We start from the raw sequence: 20,632 nt of genomic DNA on the forward strand, positions 1-20,632 counted from the left end.
GGCACTTTCCTACTACTACTGACTTGTACCCACTTGTTAAAATACAGAGGGAGTGGGGAACTGACTGTGCCTCAACTTCTTGCAATATTAACGTAGTAAAATGGAGGCCTAAATGATTTACATTCAGTGTACTTGGTAAGTTGGTTGTTTACTCCACAGAACTCCTTTCAGTCTGAATGGACACCCAGTAATTAGGGTGAGGCAGCATTTTTAAATCAGGCATAAAAGTTATCACTTAACTTTCCCTTTAGGCCTTAAAAAAAAGCAATTGGATGTTTTGACAGTTACAGTCTGATTAAGAGGATGAACAGCAAAAACAAAGGAGTCACTGACACCACATGAGAGGCAGGTGAAGCTATCTTGGTTGAAAGAATCACCACAGCAAACAAAGGCATTGCTGCTAAACCATTACCAACAGTTCTAAAGAATTTGGATAATTTTATCTCATCTCAGCATGTAGGCTCCACAGCAATCTAAAAGCCATGCATATACTGTAACAGAGCTTCTTAAATTAGTCAACTTTGCTTAAGAAATCCCTGATGATTTAACATGATGTGTATTTTTAAAGTAATTGTACTAAAATTTCATAAAACTGCAATAGACAAAACAAAAACAAAAAAAACCCACTGCACACCAGGTAACAAACATTCTTGCGTCTCTGCTCCTACTAGTTTTTATTAATGTTAATAATTCACATCCATCAATGCTGTTGAGTAACAAACAGGAACTGCTGAATTTAGAAACCTCTTAAATCTGTGCTAAATTACAAAAACAGCAGAAGCAGATACACTGAAGAGGTGTTAGTAGATACTTTTGTGATTTGGACAACATAGGCAACTGCAAATAGTCAAATGGAATAAAGGCTGATCAAAGTAAATATTTGAATATATACTGGGACAAATTCTGCTCTCAGTGACACAGGTGCAGCGCCCATTCACTTCAAGAGACCAGCACCTATGTCTCTGAAAGCAAAATTTATCCCATTAGGTATTTGCATACTAGAATTATAGATCTATTTTCCAACACACATGCATACACCATTTTAATATCTGTAACAAAAAGCAGGAATGAAATGGCTATGGCAAAAACATTCTTCCATCTGTATTCAGCTGTCAGCACAACAAAAATCTAGGATTCCCAAAGCATTTTACAGGGTATAGCCATTTCAGTGAAAAAAAAGGGCCCTGTCTTTCATCAGGGTGGGGTCTGGATTGTTCTCTCCCAAAAGCCAGTGATTTCACCTCCTGTAACAGAGGGTCAGGTCCCCTGAATCTATACACATCTCAAGAGACCTGTAGGAGGCAATGTGAATCTATACAGATGGCCCTAGTCTTCCATCTGTCACCTGGCCCTGCAGGGAAGGGCAAACCCACATATAAAATACACAGAGAGTGAAGAAAAAGACAGGGAGATGGGAGAAAGGGACAGCCAAAAGAGGGGTAGGGGGAGTGAAAGTGAAACCTGCCTGAACTTTCAGATGCAAGGGTGAGGGGGCATGAAAGAGCAGGCTTGCTTGCTGCAATCAAATTGGAAGTACCCACTTTAGCAGACAACAGGTAACAAGCGTAAATGCTCCAGCATCAAAAACACCATCAGCAGGGCTCCAGGGCAGCCCAGCATGCTGCCATCCCACTATCTCCCCATCTTTCATGGCTTTTGGTTATCAGTATCTGTGGTTACTAATTAAGTGTATTACAGTAGCACCTCAGGGCCCCAATCAGGGATCCACTATGGTAAGTCCCATAGAAACATGTAGTAACAAGGCAAACCCTGTCCCAGCCAGGGTCCCGACTCTGCAGTGAGTTGTATGCCTGGGGAAGGGTAAGCACATGACGACTGCATTGCAGAAACGGATTAACACAGAATTGCCTACATTAACAAGATAAAACAGGTGGGGAAATAAACAAACGGTGGGAGGAAAGAAGGATGAGGTAGCAGTAAACTAGCATATTTTGCATAATAAGCAGGAGTCTCAGTTAGCCACCTGCCTGGTAACATTTTCAGGCCTGGATGTTTAGGGGTATATTCTGCATTGTACTTTGCATAAAAATAACAAATGCAAATTCAAAACATGGCATCAGCATTTTGGATTAGTTGGTTCCTGACCTCCAGTCATTCTAAGCAATAGATGAAGATTACAGAAGGAGGCATCCTCAAATGGTACTTGCAAATACTGCCCAAGAATCAATACCCAAACCAGAATTTTAGATTTATAATCTGAATGTAGAAAGTTGTCTGATACTTTGACAACTCTCAGTCAGAAAACTGCAATGAAATTCATGTTATCATCACTTGGTAAATTGAGGTTTTGCCACTACCACATTATTTAACTTAAAAAAATAATTAGTGAATTTTGTGCTTGTGAAAGGTCCCAGACTGGCTATCCTGGAGACCAAAAGCATATAATTAGTTCTGCCTTGTCTCCATCCACCTTTTACTGATTCTAACTTAACACCTAGGCAACATCTCTCTTACATTTCAACACTTCAACTTTTGGAGCATTCACTAAGACTATACTATTTTATATGGTCCCCGCAGACTCTTCCCTAAAAACTTTGGAAAACAACTGAAATGAGTGGACTAAAGTCCACTAGCATCATTACTGCTATTAGGTCAGTCATCTCACCTTTAAATAATAAGTCAATATATATTTTAAACCAGTATGTTAGCCCTCGAAAATTAATCCTTTTCTGATTAACAATCAGTGTCTAAAATGAAAATGTATTTGAACAAACCAGTGGCTTTTATGCATGCTAGAAATTTAAGATGAGGGAATTAAATTAGCAAACAATTACCTGCCCGACGGCAAGCTCACCACATAGAGCATACGCACCATTACGTTGCACCGAGTCAATAGAATAGTAAAAAAAGAGGCCAACTTCTAGGATATACATGTATACCCCATTTAGGGTAGACATACTCCTAACAGCCTCATATTAGTCAGTGTTAAATACACACCTTCCTCAAAAATACTGCAGTATGAATTCAAACCACCTTCTTCCTCTTTTTAATGACTTCTGTGCCTACATATTGCATATTTGTTTATTTTCAAGATGATTTCACTGAGCCACTATTGACAAGAGATCTGCAGCTTCTTTATCATGTGTGTCATGATAACCTACCAATTCAGACATCAGCATGAGCATTGCTGGAAAAGCCACACACTCTAAGAAACAAGCAACAACATGCAGGTAATTACTGGCGGGTCTATCATCCTGACAACACTACACTGAGGAGGAGGATTAAGAGTAGGTGAAGATATGTTAAATTCTAGTTGTTGAACAGTTCATTAGGCTGATCCTATGAATCCTATTGTAACGGACCCTTTAATCCACATGTGAAGTCATGAGACTCACTCAAATAGACATACAAATAAATACCCATAGGCAAATGGGGGCGGGGGAATCCATTTTAACACAATGAAAATACCCCAGATAACCCCAGACGGCTGGGTAGAAAAGAAAGGCTCTGAAGAGGAGTCCTAGAAGAAGAGAACAAGCTTTGTTTACATACCGACTTTGCACTGAAATAACTAAATTGATATTAGTTCGTTCCTTTTGCTATTTCCATGCATGTGTGTGTGAAGACCAGCCCTTCGACTCTGAAAAGATCTTAGTGCCAAGTCTTGAAAGGAGCTAGAATGTCTTTTGTGAGGGGTGCCAAGTAGGCAGCACTGGCAACAGTTAAACCCGTGCCCTATGGTGTCTGGAGGCTGGAGAACATATGGTATATTTGTGTCTAAAACATGCTCATTATTGCTTTAGTCAGTTTGTGACATAATCTTCACCTTATTAAAAAAATAAATAAAAACCCAGCAAATTAACTTTGAAAAATTGCACACAATGTATTAAATTGCCTCCTGCAGAGTCATAACAGAATCCAGTCGGGTAAATGCTAAAGATTCCACGAGGGTTAGCTGTGACCAGTCTGGATACTAATGTTAACGTCGTGAGTTAGTACTGTTCAACAGGAATAAGGGTGGCAGAACCCGGAATTAATGCAAGGAGAGGGTACAGCTTACAAACCCTACAGATCCACCACGTGCTCCTGCCCACATGCCAAGACTTGCTGCCACTGGCTGCTCCTCAGTCTCTAAACTAACTCCCTCTCTCCAAGCCAGGGAGGGGCTTTAATGTTAAGTTCCATTGTGTAGCAGTATTAACTCTAATGAAGATTTCTAATCAGAAATCCGTCAGGTCCCTAAGGGTGGAGCTGCAAAGAGAAGGTGCTAGACTCTACCCATTCCGCACCTGACCTGAAGTCACAATTCTGCGATATAACTCCTGTTGTACCCCCTTCCACAATCTCCACCTTAATTCTAGCTAGTTTTGTTCCCTGTGTAAATGAATGGAAGCAACAGGCCCTGTGAGAATGTCTACACTAAGAAAGGGACCCAGTGTTGACAATGGTTGTTAACAATGGGTCCTCCCTCCTTCAAATGGTGTTGAAATATTCTGACCAGATGGAGCCAAATCATTTCCAAGTGTACAAGAGATCTGGTGGAATGTGGTCTCTCTCACACTTTCTTAACTGTGCTGAAAACAGACTGGCCCTGTATAGCTTTCTTCGTACTTGATAAGGAAGGATAATGTGTTCAGTGCTTATTATGTTGGCAGTATAAGATTTAACATGTCCGTAACTTTTTACTGCCTTGTTTTTTAATGCTTGGGATTCGTAAATGAAGGAATAGGTAAGAAGACTGTTGTAACTTAGCAGTTTTAACTGGCTGTTTAGAGAAAATCAAAATCACTTAATTTCCTTAGTGTAGATGAATCCTAACTATCTGTCCAATTGTTTTTCTTTAACCACAACGACAGCTTTTATGAAATCTTTTAAAAGAATTCCCTTCCTATGGGACAATACCAACGTTTTTCCCTAAAAGGGTTTTTTCTCCCCATGGCGTAATAAACTCTTGACAAATCTGAAAGACGAGTTATAAACAAAACAAACAAAAAACCACCTAAACATTTAAAAAACAACAACCCAGAAACTCCAAACAACTAAAATATTCACAGAACTAACAGAACACTAGCAACCCTCTCTTCTGTGTTACAGTCCTTTCCCCCACTCTTTCTCTGTCTTGTCTGTTTAGACTATAAGCACAGGTGTCACCGGCTTCCTCCGGCTCCCCAGGGTGCTCAACCCCCAAGGCCCCGCCCCCACCTGCCCTCTTCCCCCAAGCGCTACCTCTACCCCTTCCCATCTCCGCTCCGCCTCTTCCTGCCCAGTTCAGCCCCCTCCACCAAGTGCGCCCCATCCCCACTTCTCCCCCAGTGCCTCCTGCATGCCGCGAAACAGCTGATCACAGCAGATGGGAGACGCTGAGAGTGAGAGGGAGGAGTTGATCAGCAGGGCCCCCCAGCAGATGGGAGGCACGAGCGGGGGGAAGAGCTGGCTGCCAGTGGGTGCTAAGCACCGCTAATTTTTTCCCTTCCGTGGGTGCTCCAGCCCCACAAAGTCAGCACCTATGACTGTAGGCTCTTAAGGGCAGAGGTCATCTTTTACTCTGTGTTTGTACAGTACTTGGCACAATGTTGCTACTGCAAAATAATAATGATTAGAAATATGGACAGAACTTTTTCTCCTGGAATCTGCACAACTATATGTACATGATGAGCCAAATTCTGACCTTGGCTTCTCTACTGCAAATTGACAGGAACCCCACTGAAGTCAACAAACTCCCGTGAAGGCTGGGCCTGTATTTACACACACACCCGACATACAACAGGAATGTACTAGATGAACAGGAAATCTCTATATAATAGGCCGTAATATTTTCCATGCTGTTTCCATTCTCCTTGTTGATGATTTTTGGAAACTTTCGCCACATTAAGAAATACATGTTAGGATTTTCCATTCCTGGAAAGAGAGAGGTCCTAAAAAGCAAGCAAACAACATAAATATGCCACCAGCCACAGAAACATCAAGTGGCAAACATGCGACTGTTCTAATCTGCATCTCAACAAGGCTACTGCTGTGAGTAAGGCTTTCCAGGACTGAGCCCCCTCTGCTTACACTCTCCTTTATTCAGTCTAACTGCAAGATAGTCGTGAAAAACAGAAAAAGGCAACAGAATGCCACCTACGCATACAAATGGAAGAAGGCATGTTTCTTGTACAGGTGTCAATGTAGCTAGAATGCTATATAGCCTTAAATCCAAGAAAAATGCTGTAATCATAGACATCAATACAGAATAATTATAAAATGAATAAAAGCTATTAGAGATGCTATGGAAATTTGTCAGAAAGGGTTGTTAGAACTTAGTCACACATCAAACCCTTTTTATTCTCCAACAATTCCCTCAGGGAATTACTACTGGTGTTTTAAAAATTATGGCTGGGATTAACAAAGAGAGTTAGGTACCCAACCCAAACTCAGTCGGATTTGGGCACTTAACTCCCATCTGTGTCTTTGGAAATCTCTCCCTACATTCCTTTTTTTAAAAAGTAGTTTAACTGTAGCACATGTTAGAAGAAAGTCACAGGGGCTTGTGAAGGGACAGTGTATGAGCCATCCTGGAGAGGGGCTATGACCTTGGCTCCCCCTTGCTCCAGGAAGGAATAGCCTGTGACAGCCCTTTCCCAGGAGTCATTTACTTCTCTCTTGGTGGCTCAGCAGCTGGACAGTGCACTGAGAGGTCAGAGCCCAGGCTTCACCCCCTTCCCACCCCTTTCTTACAGTGAGGAGGAAGGAGTAATAAAGGGGCTGGGGTCTGCTTTTCCCCCACACCTGCACCCAAGCTCCAGAGAGATCATGCAAGAACATGGGGAGGGTCCCCTGAGTGGCTGTAGAAGTCTGGGCCACGATCTGGTGCTTAATAACCCAAAATTATTATTTCTACCTTTACTGGGCAGCAACATAATATTAATACTGTGACTCTTCCTTCACTGCCACATCTCTTCCCCACTTAAGAGACCCATCACAGGGTGCTACTCACAAATACTGAATAGCAACATAGCAACCAATTCCTGAACAATCCATAAACTGAAATTTGTTCACACAAACGATCACACATTTACCACTCTAATCAGAAGTAATGTGTTAGAAATCACTGCTTGTTTGCAAATAATTTGAAAACAGAAAAAGGGCTACATTTGCAGACAAATCATTCACAATGAATCATTTTTCCAGCTCTAACTACCACACCTGGTGTGACTTTCATCAGGTGACATTCTATACAACTGTACCTCCCTGACCTCCATTTACATCTTTAGCCTCATGTTTCCTACCCCCCATCCTTAATCTTCCACTTCCTACCTCCTTTTATGGTGCACTGAGTACAAACCGCTGTTATACTGAGGGAAGTGTATTCACTGTGTAAAGCCATCCTAATTCCAACCTCTGTAAAACTGCTGAAGTGTCAGTCATTTTTCATTTCAGTCATGCACAGGGGTTCTCAAACTTTTTTTTGCTGGACCCCCACGTTGAAAATATTTCAGGCTGTAATGACCCCTGTGATAGCAAATTACTGTACATATTCATAGGTGCATTCTCCTGGTATTGCCCCCCTTACTTCTGCACTGCTACTGGCAGCAGTGCTGCCTTCAGAGCTGAGCAGACAGAGACTGGAGGCTGCTGTACCCCACCCTCAGCTCCCTCTCCCCCAGCAATATTTTTTTGTGATCTTGCAACCCCCTCCCCCCACAATAGCCTTGTGACCCCCTTTTGGGTCAGGACCCTCAGTTTGAGAAACACTGATCTAGAGGAACCCCCAACATGTAAATTAGCATCAACACAAACTATGCAAACACTTACCACGTGCATAACTTTAAACTTTGGGATTGGGCGTAATGAGAATACTTATATGCATAAAGTTAAATGTTTGCAGAATTGGGGAATTAACCATTGTTAATATTTCATTTGCCATGTCTGTGAATTTAAAAATGAAAAAGTCAGACACACTTCACAGCACATCCAATTCACTAAAAGTTAATGAATCCTAAAGTTGTTACCAGCTGCTCTTTTTCCAGCATAAACAGCAACCTTTTAATATTAACATCAGCCAATTAAAAGTGTTCTTTTGACAACTGTATTCCATTAATGCCTATGTGTGTCTAAAGAGTCCATTACAGTAATGTATCCAAAAAGATAAAAAGAGCACTAAACCTCTGTAATCACAAGTAGCACAGACAAACTATTTCAATGCAATTCAACAATTCCAAATAACAACTGATGTCCTGCTAAACAGCAGAAATAGAATACAAAACTTGTTGGACTGAGATAGCCAGTTTGCAGCCCTCATGAGAAAAGATCTCTGTATTTCATTTACAATTTTGACTAGGCTGACGTTTCACTCTATTTCTCTTATCTAAAAATGAGTGACTACATATATTTTATTCATCTCTTAGAGATTTACATGGATGGCATTTTTTTTTAATTTGGGGGAGGTGAGAGAACTGTAATATGCCATATACAGTAGAACCTCAGAGTTACGAACACCTCGGGAATGGAGGCTGTCCGTAACTCTGAACTACATTAGAGTGCTTGTATGAGGTAAATTGAAAAATACTATTTTTTTTTTTAAAGTGCAAATATTTGTAATAAAAAATAATAGAAAGTGTACACTGTACACTTTGTATTGTGTTGTAATTGAAATCAGTATATTTGAAGATGTAGAAAAATATCCAAAAATATTTATAATAAATTTAAATTGGTATTCTATTAACAGTGTGATTAAAACTGCGATTAATCACACTTTTTTTAATCTCACGATTAATTTTTTTAATTGTTTGACAGCCCTAGTTATAAACTTTTGACTTTGTGGAGTGAGATTCAGAAATACAATTATATTGTGTTTAGTACATCTCAGTCAATGACATATTAGTGTAGCTGTAGAAATTTCTTGTTAAAGGTTTGTTGCAAAAATAATAGATGTACATAACACATTATGTATACATAGAGATATAGACAGAAACAAATATCTTCAATGCTGGTTACTTTTTACAGTAACACTTTTCAAAAGGATTATGATGAATAGAGAAATTTTAACCTCACCATTTTGTATGATCTATTTCAATTGGCAAAAAGCTATTGCTGCCTTTTTGCTTTAATATGTGTTTCCTTCCATTTAATTCATAGGAGTGGTATATTTTGTTTCAACAGGCAGGAAAACATTTGCTGCTAGCAGAGCAAAATATTTCATGGAAACATACTGACAATATAATGCTGTATTGAGATAAAGGGACCTCTGCTACAGATAGGTAAAAAAAAAAAAACAAAAAAAAACTTAGGCATAGTGACAGATAACTCGCTGCTATAAACTAGCATGTTTTTTTATTAATTGTGATCACCAGAAAAATAAAATAAAATAAAATGTTCACTTTTTAAAGAATAGTATGGTCCAGAGTTCATCTGCTACTCTACACTTGTGAGCCAACAGACACAAAAACTAAAGGTACATACAAACATTTATAAGGGCCAAGTGCTCCCCTCGACTTCCCCAAGTGAAGTGGAACAAACAGCAGTGAATCTGGGTGAGAAAGGGAAGAGGGAAGCACTAGTTATATTGCATACTCCACACTTTCTCCTGAGCCCACAGAATACCCTCCACCAGTGCTCCATAGATAGGGAGGGGCCACTCTTTCTACAATTATCCTCTTAATTAACTCTGTGAGAATTCCAGAAGTAGGTCAGTACTGACCAGGGGTGAAAGTAACTTACAGGACTTCCCGGTACTACCGGAGTACTGAGGGGGCGTGGCCTCATCTGGAAGAGGCGGGGCCTCAACCGGAAGAGGCGGGGCCTCTCACGATTTAAAGGCCTTGGGGCACCGGCTGTGGCTGGGAGCACCAGGGCCTTTAAATCAACCTGGGGCTCCCAGCTGCAGAGGTGTCTGGGAGCCCCCGGGGCTCAGGGGCAAATTAAAGGGCCCTGGGCTCCGGCCGCCATGGAGTTCCAGGCCCTTTAAATCCCCACCGCAGCTCCGGCGGTGGAATCCCCACCACGGAAGCCGGTGTAGTCCAGCACGGCATACTGGCTCTTGCCAGTACGCTGTACCGGACCGGCTTACTTTCACCTCTGGTGCTGACTACCAGTTAATATCCCCTCCACCTCTTGGTGGCCCCCTGCCCTCCAAGGAAGTAGATCGGGAGGGCAGGGAGTGGCAGCCAAAGATACTTTGGGACAACTATTCTTCCAGTCACTCCTCCCCAAAACGTCAGTCTATATTCTGAAGAATGAAGTTTGCAACATTTCATGAGTACATATGAACCATCATACCTAGTATCAGGGGGTAGCCGTGTTAGTCTGTATCTACAAAAACAACAAGGAGTCTGGTGGCACCTTAAAGACTAACAGATTTATTTGTAACACCTACAAGATCTTTATCATGCATTCGTAAAACTACAATACCCACCTGGGGAAGTGAGGAAACAGATTGACAGAGCAAGACGGGTACCCAGAAATCACTTACTGCAGGACAGGCCCAACAAGGACAATAACAGAACACCACTGGCCATCACATACAGCCCCCAGCTAAAACCTCTCCAGCGCATTATCCACGATCTACAACCTATCCTGGAAAATGATCCCTCACTCTCACAGACCTTGGGAGGCAGGCCAGTCCTCGCTTACAGACAACCCCCCAACCTGAAGCAAATACTCACCAGCAACTACACACCACACCACAGAAACACCAACCCAGGAACCTATCCCTGTAGCAAACCTCGTTGCCTACTCTGTCCCCATATCTACTCTGGCAACAGCATCAGAGGACCCAACCACATCAGCCACACCATCAGGGGCTCATTCACCTGCACATCCTCTAATGTCAGATATGCCATCATGTGCCAGCAATGCCCCTCTGCCATGTACATTGGCCAAACGGGACAGTCCCTCCGCAAAAGAATAAATGGACACAAATCGGACATCAGGAATGGTAACATACATAAGCCAGTAAGTGAACACTTCAATCTCCCTGGTCATTCTATTACAGATTTAAAAGTCACTATCATTGAACAAAAAAACTTCAGAAACAGACTTCAAAGAGAAACAGCAGAACTAAAATTCATTTGCAAATTCAACACCATTAATCTGGGCTTGAATAGGGACTGGGAGTGGCTGGCTCACTACAGAAGCAGCTTTTCCTCTCCTGGAATTGACACCTCCTCATCTATTATTGGGAGTGGACTACATCCACCCTGATTGAATTGGCCCTGTCAACACTGGTTCTCCACTTGTGAAGTAACTCCCTGCTCTCCATGTGTCTGTATATAATGCCTGCATCTGTAACTTTCACTCTATGCATCCGAAGAAGTGAGGTTTTTACTCACGAAAGCTTATGCCCAAATAAATCTGTTAGTCTTTAAGGTGCCACCAGACTCCTTGTTGTCATCATACCTAGGTGTCTAGCCAATAGAATACTGGGACCTTAAAGTCTGATGTTCTTTGCTTGGGTGTTCCTGACTTAGACCAAAGTTTTCAAAATTGTTCTCTAATTTTGGGTGCTACAGTTTCTGGGTCCCCAAGTTGAATTGGCTTGGGTCTGATTTTCAGGAATGGTGGAGCACCCACAACCTCTGACACGTGTGGCTCAGACTCCCTCTCCCAGCGCAGCGGCTGCTCCACTTCTCCCACCTCCCAGACTTGCGGCGCCAATCAGCTGTTTGGCGCCGCAAGCCTGGGAGGGGAGGAGAATTAGAGTGGTGCCCCTACCTGTGTGTGTGTGCTGGAGAAGGCTTGAGGGTCTGGCACAGTGGAACAGGGTAAGACAACCCTGGTGGAATGGGCGGAACCAGTGAGACCACAGCACACCAGGTGGCATCCCAGATGGGGGGTTCAACCCGTCACAGGGAGGGACAGATCATAGCCCCACAGAGTGTCTTCTGTCATTATGCAGTCAGGTAGTGCTTTGGGGCAGGGACCATTTGTATCACTTCCTGTTTGTATACTTCCCAGCAAAATGAAGAGCCGATCCTGATTAAGCCATTTGGACGCTACCACATTTTAAATAAATAATGATGATGATTCCTTCATCATTTGAGTAACGTAAACTTCCTGCAGCTCTTTTTGTCTTCTAACACACAGCCAAAAGTAAGAATTATGGACTATAATCATGCAGCTGTCTTTCATAGACAAACACAGACTAACGTGATCAATAACAACTTACTCCCTAGTCTTTTTCAGTCTTCAGATTATTGCTGTTTCTCAGATTACTTTACCACGGGACGTGCCAGCTATTGCACTTTCAGAGCTTTTCAAGATCAACAGGAATGTTCCAATTCTAAATTACAGTTTTAGGCTATTCCCACTACACAGTGGGTTCTACGTCCACATGATCATTTTGTAAGAAACCTGATGTATCTGTACATCGTTATCCAAGCATCATGATAGGAATGGGGAGCATTAAAGGTCATCCATCCATAAATACACTGTAATCTTGTAATTGTATATAACCTGCAAGGATGTCATGGCCAATGATGTTCTACACTTATAGAATTTACTTCCCTAGTGGCTACAGGGAGGCCGCAGCAAGCAGTTCATGTGTTAATCCCTTCTTTGTTGATGCCTGAAACCAGACCTTTTCCCCAAGCTACCAGTAACTTTATGAATGATTGAAATGAAAGCAAGTTCTTGCAAAAAGGCAGAAACATCACTCATAAAGGAACTGGTTACTCTGCATAGCTGAAACAACAACAAGAAGAAGAAAAACCCAAGCCCTCAGCATCTCTATAGGGCCTGATCCCAGATCACTGAAGTCACTGGCACAATTCTTCATGAACCTAATAAAGCAAAATCAGCCATATAATAAAATGCAAAACCCCAAAGATGTACACAGTCTACACTTCCATAAAGCAATGAAACACTGGACCTCATCACTTGGGGTCAGATCATTCATTCTTTGCAAACCCAAAATGACCTTGCAAAGTTTTCCCCCAACCCCTCCTGTTGTATTTCCATGCCTTTTGTTCTTTTAACCTCAAACCCTGCTAAAAATATCATAGGTGTTTATAGAGAACTTATCACTGTAGTATCTGCCCTCTGTCCATGAGGAAACTGCAGCTCTAAAATAGACAAATAATACAAAACAAGGTGCACAACCTTCTGTTCTATTTGTATAGAAAATGACTAAACTGGTAATGGGGTAACATTGGCATAATGACTTTTTAACTACAATAATGAAAATTATCCCTTGACGATCACGGAGTTAGAATAATAAACATTTATTGCACCATTACATGAGTCTTATCTTAATTTGGGTTTTTTGGTGTTATAGTGACTTCATTAAATCCCACTTTAATATCTAACGTATGGTCAGAAGAACATAAAAGGAAATATTGTTAGCTCACATACTTAGTGGTTTATTGAAAGCACATAATTGAAAACAAACTTTGAGCACTGCCTTCTTTAAACATAACTATAAAATGCCAGCAATAACAACAACTTGATAATTTAATTGCTCTTATCTGCTATAAAGACAATGGTAAAGAAAACCATATTCAAGTTCCTTACTTCTACATTTCATCATAATTATAATTAAGGCTGAGTGTCTGTCACGGAGGTCAAGGAAGTCATGGATTCCGTGACTTTCTGTGATCTCTGACTTCTGCAGCAGCTGGTGCTGGCTCAGGGACTGCCTGAGCCGGGCAGCCCCTAGGCCAGCAACAGTTTGGGTGTGTGGGAGGGGGCTCAGGGCTGGGGCACGGGGTTGGGGTACAGGGCGGCACTTACCTGAGGGGGGCTCCCCAGCTCATCCCTGCAGCTCCTAGTCAGAGTGGCCACGGGGTTCCGCGCGCTGCCCGCGCGTGCCACCCCTGCAGCGCCCATTGGTTGCAGTTCCTCACCAATGGGAGCTGCAGATCCGGCACCTGTGGCGGGAGCACTGTGCAGAGCTCCCCTGGCCGCCCCACCCCTATGAGCTGCAGGGACACGCCGGTCGGAGCCAGGAAGGGAGCCTGCCAGCCCTGCCAACTCTCCCCCCTCCCCAGCACCAGCAGGGGTCCCAGGTCGGGAGCCGCCGCCCATCTCCCCCCCAGCACTAGCAGGGGTTTCGGGCCACACACCACCCCCAGCACCCACAGTGCCCTGGCCCAAGTTTTAGTTAGAGGTATATAGTAAAATTCATGGACAGGCCAAGGCCGTCAATTTTTTTTTTACTGCCCGTGACCTGTCCATGACTCTTATTAAAAATACCCGTGACTAAAACGTAGCCTTAATTATAACAAAACTCATTTACAATTGAAGTGTAGGTGATGTGCAATATTAGTAGTAAATTAAATGCACAGTATATTAAGAAACATATGTACTGAATTTAGGTATTTGCCTTCAAAATTGAAAAATAGAATTTTAGGTTCCAATCCTGCAATTTGCATTGGACAGGCAGACAACTGGTCCTGCCAGAGACCCGATAACCAAGGTGGATTCCACAAAGGCACAACTGTAAATTGCAGGATCAGGGTCTTAGCTACATTGACAATGAACTGAGGTACATAGGAAATAATTCATAGTTATCTCCATCTAGGTCTTTTTAGAACACTTATCACCATGATACCAAGCACCTAATGGAAAACAATTTACAACAAATTATTCACTGCTGGTAAAAGTACCTATGCAATTTAAGAGTCAAAGCCCCATTTTCAAAAGTGGCTTAGGCACACGGGAGTCTAACTCTCATTGAAAGCCTTTGGAAATTAGGCTTCTAAATTACTTTTGAAAATAGGACTTTGGCTCCTGTCTTAAGTGTTTTTGAAAGTTTGACCCTAAACTTCAACCTCAAGTTTTGAGAAGGATTAAAAATGGAATTTTGCAAAAGAAAAAGTCCTATAATACTCCCTCTAATTTACAAATTAATTTTTGTTTCAGCCATCTTTGCTTTCCATTTTCTGTGACCTCTCAGAAAGTTTCTCTCATTTTCCCAAAAGATGATTTTGTTTCTACTAATGTGACCAAATGGCAGCACCAATAACCACCAAAAAAATCAAATGGAAATAATTTCACAGAGAGTGATGATCAGAACAGATTAGAAATAATCCAATGAATGATAATGAAAAAAAATCAACTGGTGCAAAATGACTGCTGGCATTTAATTTTTTTACTTAGGGTTCTCTATTTTTTCCTATAGTCCTGTTTTTTTCCAGAAGAAGAATCACAGGTTTACTAGGGAAACAGTTTTAAATAACATTTATCAAACTTAAACTCATCTAACACCAACGAGTAGAAAAGTTTATCAGAACAAGCAGCTGAAAGGCCCACAAACCTTGTTATTTTTATTCAGTTTCCATGTTTCCTGTCACACCTGAAAGCTTAAATCATAGAATCATAGAATCATAGAATATCAGAGTTGGAAGGGACCTCAAGAGGTCATCTAGTCCAACCCCCTGCTCAAAGCAGGACCAATTCCCAGCTAAATCATCCCAGCCAGGGCTTTGTCAAGCCGGGCCTTAAAAACCTCCAAGGAAGGAGACTCCACCACCTCCCTAGGTAACGCATTCCAGTGTTTCACCACCCTCCTAGTGAAATAGTTTTTCCTGATATCCAACCTGGACCTCCCCCACTGCAACTTGAGACCATTGCTCCTTGTTCTGTCATCTGCCACCACTGAGAACAGCCGAGCTCCATCCTCTTTGGAACCCCCCTTCAGGTAGTTGAAGGCTGCTATCAAATCCCCCCTCATTCTTCTCTTCTGGAGACTAAACAATCCCAGTTCTCTCAGCCTCTCCTCATAAGTCATGTGCTCCAGACCCCTAATCGATTGAATGCTTTTGGTAAAAATATTCAATCTTCATACCTTTAGATCTCTGCAACTGGAGTTAGCAGCATGCTTAAATTTTGAAATATTTAAACTATTAAAAGATAAGTTACATACTGCAATGTTCTTTTGTCTTTTAAAAATATATTTTGAGGACATTGTCTCACAATCTGATATTAATACATTTTGGCAGTTTCAAGCTGACGTGTCCCCAGAATTCAGAATCTAAAGTTATGTGTTCTGGGGACAGTGGGTTGAAAAAATAAAATAATATGATTTGGTTTTAAAGCACTTTAGATACAAAACCAAGAACTAAAAGTCTCCTTCGAAAAATACCTCCAAAAAGCTCTACTGCAATCTGGAAAAAGAGATTTGATTAAAGGGGCACCAGCAAATGGGGACATAAATAAATAAATCACACTTCTGTCTGAAAGAGGTTTTCTTTTAAACTACTTTTTCTACAAATAATATTTAAGATTATGAGAGAGAAATTAGAGAAAAAAATTATTTTATTCCATGTGTTTATTTTGTGCATTTGACCACATTGATGTACAGTTATTTTCATTATTTTACCTGTGTATTCATTTACGCTCTGACCAGGTACATATACTGAACATTACTGATGCAAGTTGTCCCACTGAGATCAATGGGAATACTCATGATAGTAAAGTTAAATGTGCACACAAGTGTTTGTGGGATCGGGCACTTAAAGTCCCATTCAACTGACAAGTGGATCCCTATGCAAGCTTGGGGCCAGAATCAGTTTTCCACTCCTGTTTGTTTTTTGTTTTCCTTCCCACAGCCATAGGCATGGGAACTAAGGGTTTGGGATGGGGGTGAGATTTTACATAGGGTCCCAGCTGCCAGCCCCAGCTTCGGCCCCCTTGCCCCTGTCTGCATCTCCCCACTCCTGGAGACATGGCCCTGCTCCAGGTCCCAGTTCTGAAGAGTGGCGCAGTAAAAAGTTTGGGGACCGCTGCTTTACAGTTTCGCTGGCTTTCAGCACCCCACTATAAAAAGTGTTCCAGGACTGCTGCCCACAGCACAAGAGGAAATATATATATATAATTTTTAATACAGGAAAATGGTACTATAAACTGTTAAAATTAGCAGGGGGAAATTAGGGGCAGATGCTTTATATCTAATTACTTTTAACTCATTTTCACAGACTGACTAGACTGCAAGTTGACGGTGTCCCTTTAATTTTTGCTCATGTTGTTATAGGTGAAGAAAAAGAACATCAGTTCATAATCCTGATAATTTTACTAGTTTCATGATTTGTAACAACACTAAAGCAATTGCAGATTCTAAAATTCAAAACCTTTTAGATCCCCAGCATGAAATCCTGACCCCATTGAACTCAATGGTAAAACTCCCAATAATTTCAGTGGGGTGAGTATTTCATCCCAACTATTCAAAAATTCACACCTTGTGATCCCACACACAGGCAAGGGAAATATAAGGCCAGACCATCCCTTCCTGTAGAAAAGTCCAGTGCAGGTGTAAAATAGAGGACAACTGTGAGATTTCTTTGCAAACTTTCCAGCAGTGGGGGCTGGGACAGGATTTCTCCCCATTTTCCTGCAGAATAAACTGGGGCCCAGAGATCCACTGCTATCCAGGTTGTCCTGCCCTTAGCCCATGCCCTATGAAGGGAAGTTTCATGCATGGAGGGGACCAGCTCAAAGACTAATTTTCCTCTGCCTTTCAAGAAGATTCCCCGCTGGTTGCCATAGGAAAAGATGTACATTAATAACAGTCATCCACACAACCTCACCGCTGCTAGGCTTCCTCTCTGTGCAGCTATCCCAGACTTTGTTGTGGGCTTTCAGAGGCATCTAGGGCCAGGAGAAACAGTGCCACAGCACAGGAAAATCCACACACAGAGGAATCCCTCTTTCTGGACTGTCTGGCCAGAGTCTCAGGGCAGCTCTACACTACGGAGGGGATCGACGCTCTGAGATCGATCCACCGGCAGTCAATTTAGCAGGTCTAGTAAAGACCCGCCAAATCGACAGCAGGTCGCTCTCCAGTCGACCCCTGTACTCTACCCCCAACGAGAAGAGTAAGGTAAGTCGCCAGGAGATTTTCTCCCGTCGACCCCCTGTGGTGTAGACCCTGCGGTAACTCGACCTAAGGTACATAGACTCCACCTACATTATTCACGTTGCTGGAGTTGCATAGCATAGGTCGACTTATCGCAGTAGTGTAGACGTAGCCTCAGTATGGCTTCTGCAGCTATCCATGCTGTTGAAGGTGACTATGTTTTTAAATGAAGTGGGTCTCTCATTTTCAAATTTCACTACATCTATAATTCTATTTCCTGTTTTTCCAGAGATTTTTTAACAACAACTTTGGACTTTTGTTTGCCAAATAAAAACATGCATTTTGAAAAGTCAATTACAGATCAAATAAAAGAATGCTGTTTTATCCAAATGTCAAAGTCCCAAGTTAATGTAATTGTATAGTACAGGGGTGGCCAAACCCTGGCTCGCGAGCTGCATGCGGCTTTTACAGTTAAAGTGCGGCTCACAGAGCCTCCTCCACCCCTCCCCATTCTCCACCTACCAGACTGGAGTGGGGGGAGCTCGGGACCTCTGCCTTGCAGCGGGGTAGTGGGGTAGGGGCTTCAGTCCCATGGGGTGCACCTGGCCAGGCTCGGGGCTTTAGCGGGAGTGGGGCTGAAGCCCTGAGCCCTGACAGGCACCCCGGCTCTCAAAATTCATATGTGACTCGGAGGGTCAGTAAGTTTGGCTAGCCCTGGTACAGTATGTCTCATCTCATTTGTTTAAGACCTATCACATCTGATCAACTTAATTTTTTATTTACACCCACACTTATCCACAGTGCCTTCACAGCAAACCTCAGATGTAGCCCATGTCAGTAGGTGAAAACATGATTGCACAGCAGCAACAGCATTTTGTATGCCCCATAAGAGTCCATATACATCTCAAACTCCCACAGACTCTGACAGAACTTTTGCCTGCATCAGGATTGCTTGCCTGGGCTGATAGGTAGGTTAATGACCACCCAACAGACACATTCTTCAGTTAACTACAGATAACAACATTGAATATTTCACTCCAAGGCTGTTCATCTCTCCATTTCACTTGTTAAAGAAAACTGGAGAAAGTGGAGAGGTGAGAGTTTCCTAAATGGAATCACAAGCTCTGAAGACCTCTGCCCTCTTAAATACCTCTATGTAGCAATCTTTTCCCACACACAGAAAACTTTTCAAAAACAGTATCAAACTGACTTTGATGCCTGCCAAAATTACTTAAGAATGCTAACTGACAAAAACGCCTCTTTCAAATATCCCCAGGGGGGTGCAGCTGTGATAGGGATAACCAGTTTTGAATATTACAGAGGCGTTTCAGTGCTCACATTCTCACAAAAATGTAATAACAATGCATTACTCATCATAGCTGTATTACATGAGACCTCATAAAACAGCAGTTTAACTGTGCTCTAAGCATTCATGTCTTCATTTCCATATTTTTATATACATTTCACCCACTGAAATCTGCATAAATGGATGAAGACATTATTAGGATGAGAAAGGAATGCTATCATCTTCTACTTCTATCCCATATGCTCTCCAAATCTAGCCCATTTTAATCACCTTTCCAGCCTTCTTGCTTTTTGTCCAATTCTTTATCTCCTGCTGTTAGATAAGAAGCTACTGCTTTCTGTCAGCTGGTTCAGGCTGATTATGACCATGTAAATCACATATATGCCTTATTTCAAACTTACAAGCCAATTGCCTGTTTCTCTGTAAGCTTTCAAAGAATGTGGAAATAACAGTTATGAGCTAATTTTACCACAATAGTTCCCTTCTAGCATTTTGCATGAAATATGAACCCATTGCCAGATGACACACACTAATAACTCCAGTGACTGGAGTTAACACCACTTTCCTTTACCCTGCAGCAAACAAAGACCCTGATCCTGCAAACATGACAGAGCATAGTGCTCTCTACCATGAGGCCCACTTATCTTAGTGACGCTACTAACAGTAGCAAGTGTTGCCAGGATTGTGCCATATTTAGATATCTGAATGATTTGTGTTAAGAAAAGATATCATTACACACACTTAGTACTTACATATCCTACTTCACATAAAAGAATACAAATATTTGTGTTAGGCTGCAGGGAAAATGTTGCTCATGATGGGCCTTTGAAGTCAACGGGAGTTGTGCAGGATCAGGCCCATGATAAAGACAGCATAGTGGAATTTGGGGAGGAGATTAGTCATTGCATTATTAATACACTGTATGTACCATAATTACAAACTGTAATTCCATAATAAACAAGAAACTGAGGAGAAAATGCAGTTCTTTTGTATGGGGATTGTCTCACAAGTTATTTAAAATACTGTATTGTAAAACAAAACAGTAACAATTTAGGACTTGCATTCATATGTCAATTCACTGTATAATTTAAAGCCACTGTACCTACTAACACAATAAATAAATTACTGTGACTACATACTAGATTAGGTAAGCCTCAAAGACAAAAAAGAAATTTTTCAATGCTTATTTTGGTGACACTATGTGCCAACAAACATCCTCAGTTACACCAAAGCAACACCACTGAAATTAACTGTGTTAGACAGCTGTAACTGACTGTTTTTTCAGGAGTCATTTTCTAAGGATGTAAACAAAAGGCAAAAATTTTGGTTGCTGATGCAAATGGGTGACGCTCCACCAACTTCAATGGAGTTTTGCCCATGTTACACTAGTAGAAACTTTGACCCAAAATCTAAAGGAGATTTACCAGCCAACTTTCCCAACATTCAAAAGGAAATAATCAAATCTGTTTTACCTTGGTGTTAAAAAAAAAAAAAGGGGAAACCCCCAACTCTTATGTACAGTGCACCCGCTAATTTTACTTTTTACTGTTCTTATGTATAACAAATCATAGAAGTAAGTCTAAACATTAAATGTA

At 41.7% G+C, this 20,632-nt stretch overlaps 1 protein-coding gene across 9 annotated transcripts in view; it reads right to left on the bottom strand.

Moving 5' to 3' along the window:
* Nucleotides 1–20,632, bottom strand: part of CELSR1 (cadherin EGF LAG seven-pass G-type receptor 1) — a 319,999-nt gene that overhangs the window by 291,653 nt on the left and 7,714 nt on the right. The window lies entirely within an intron of this gene.

This window comes from Malaclemys terrapin, chromosome 1 (genome assembly GCF_027887155.1).
Source record: "Malaclemys terrapin pileata isolate rMalTer1 chromosome 1, rMalTer1.hap1, whole genome shotgun sequence".
In the NCBI taxonomy this organism is placed as follows: domain Eukaryota; kingdom Metazoa; phylum Chordata; order Testudines; family Emydidae; genus Malaclemys; species Malaclemys terrapin.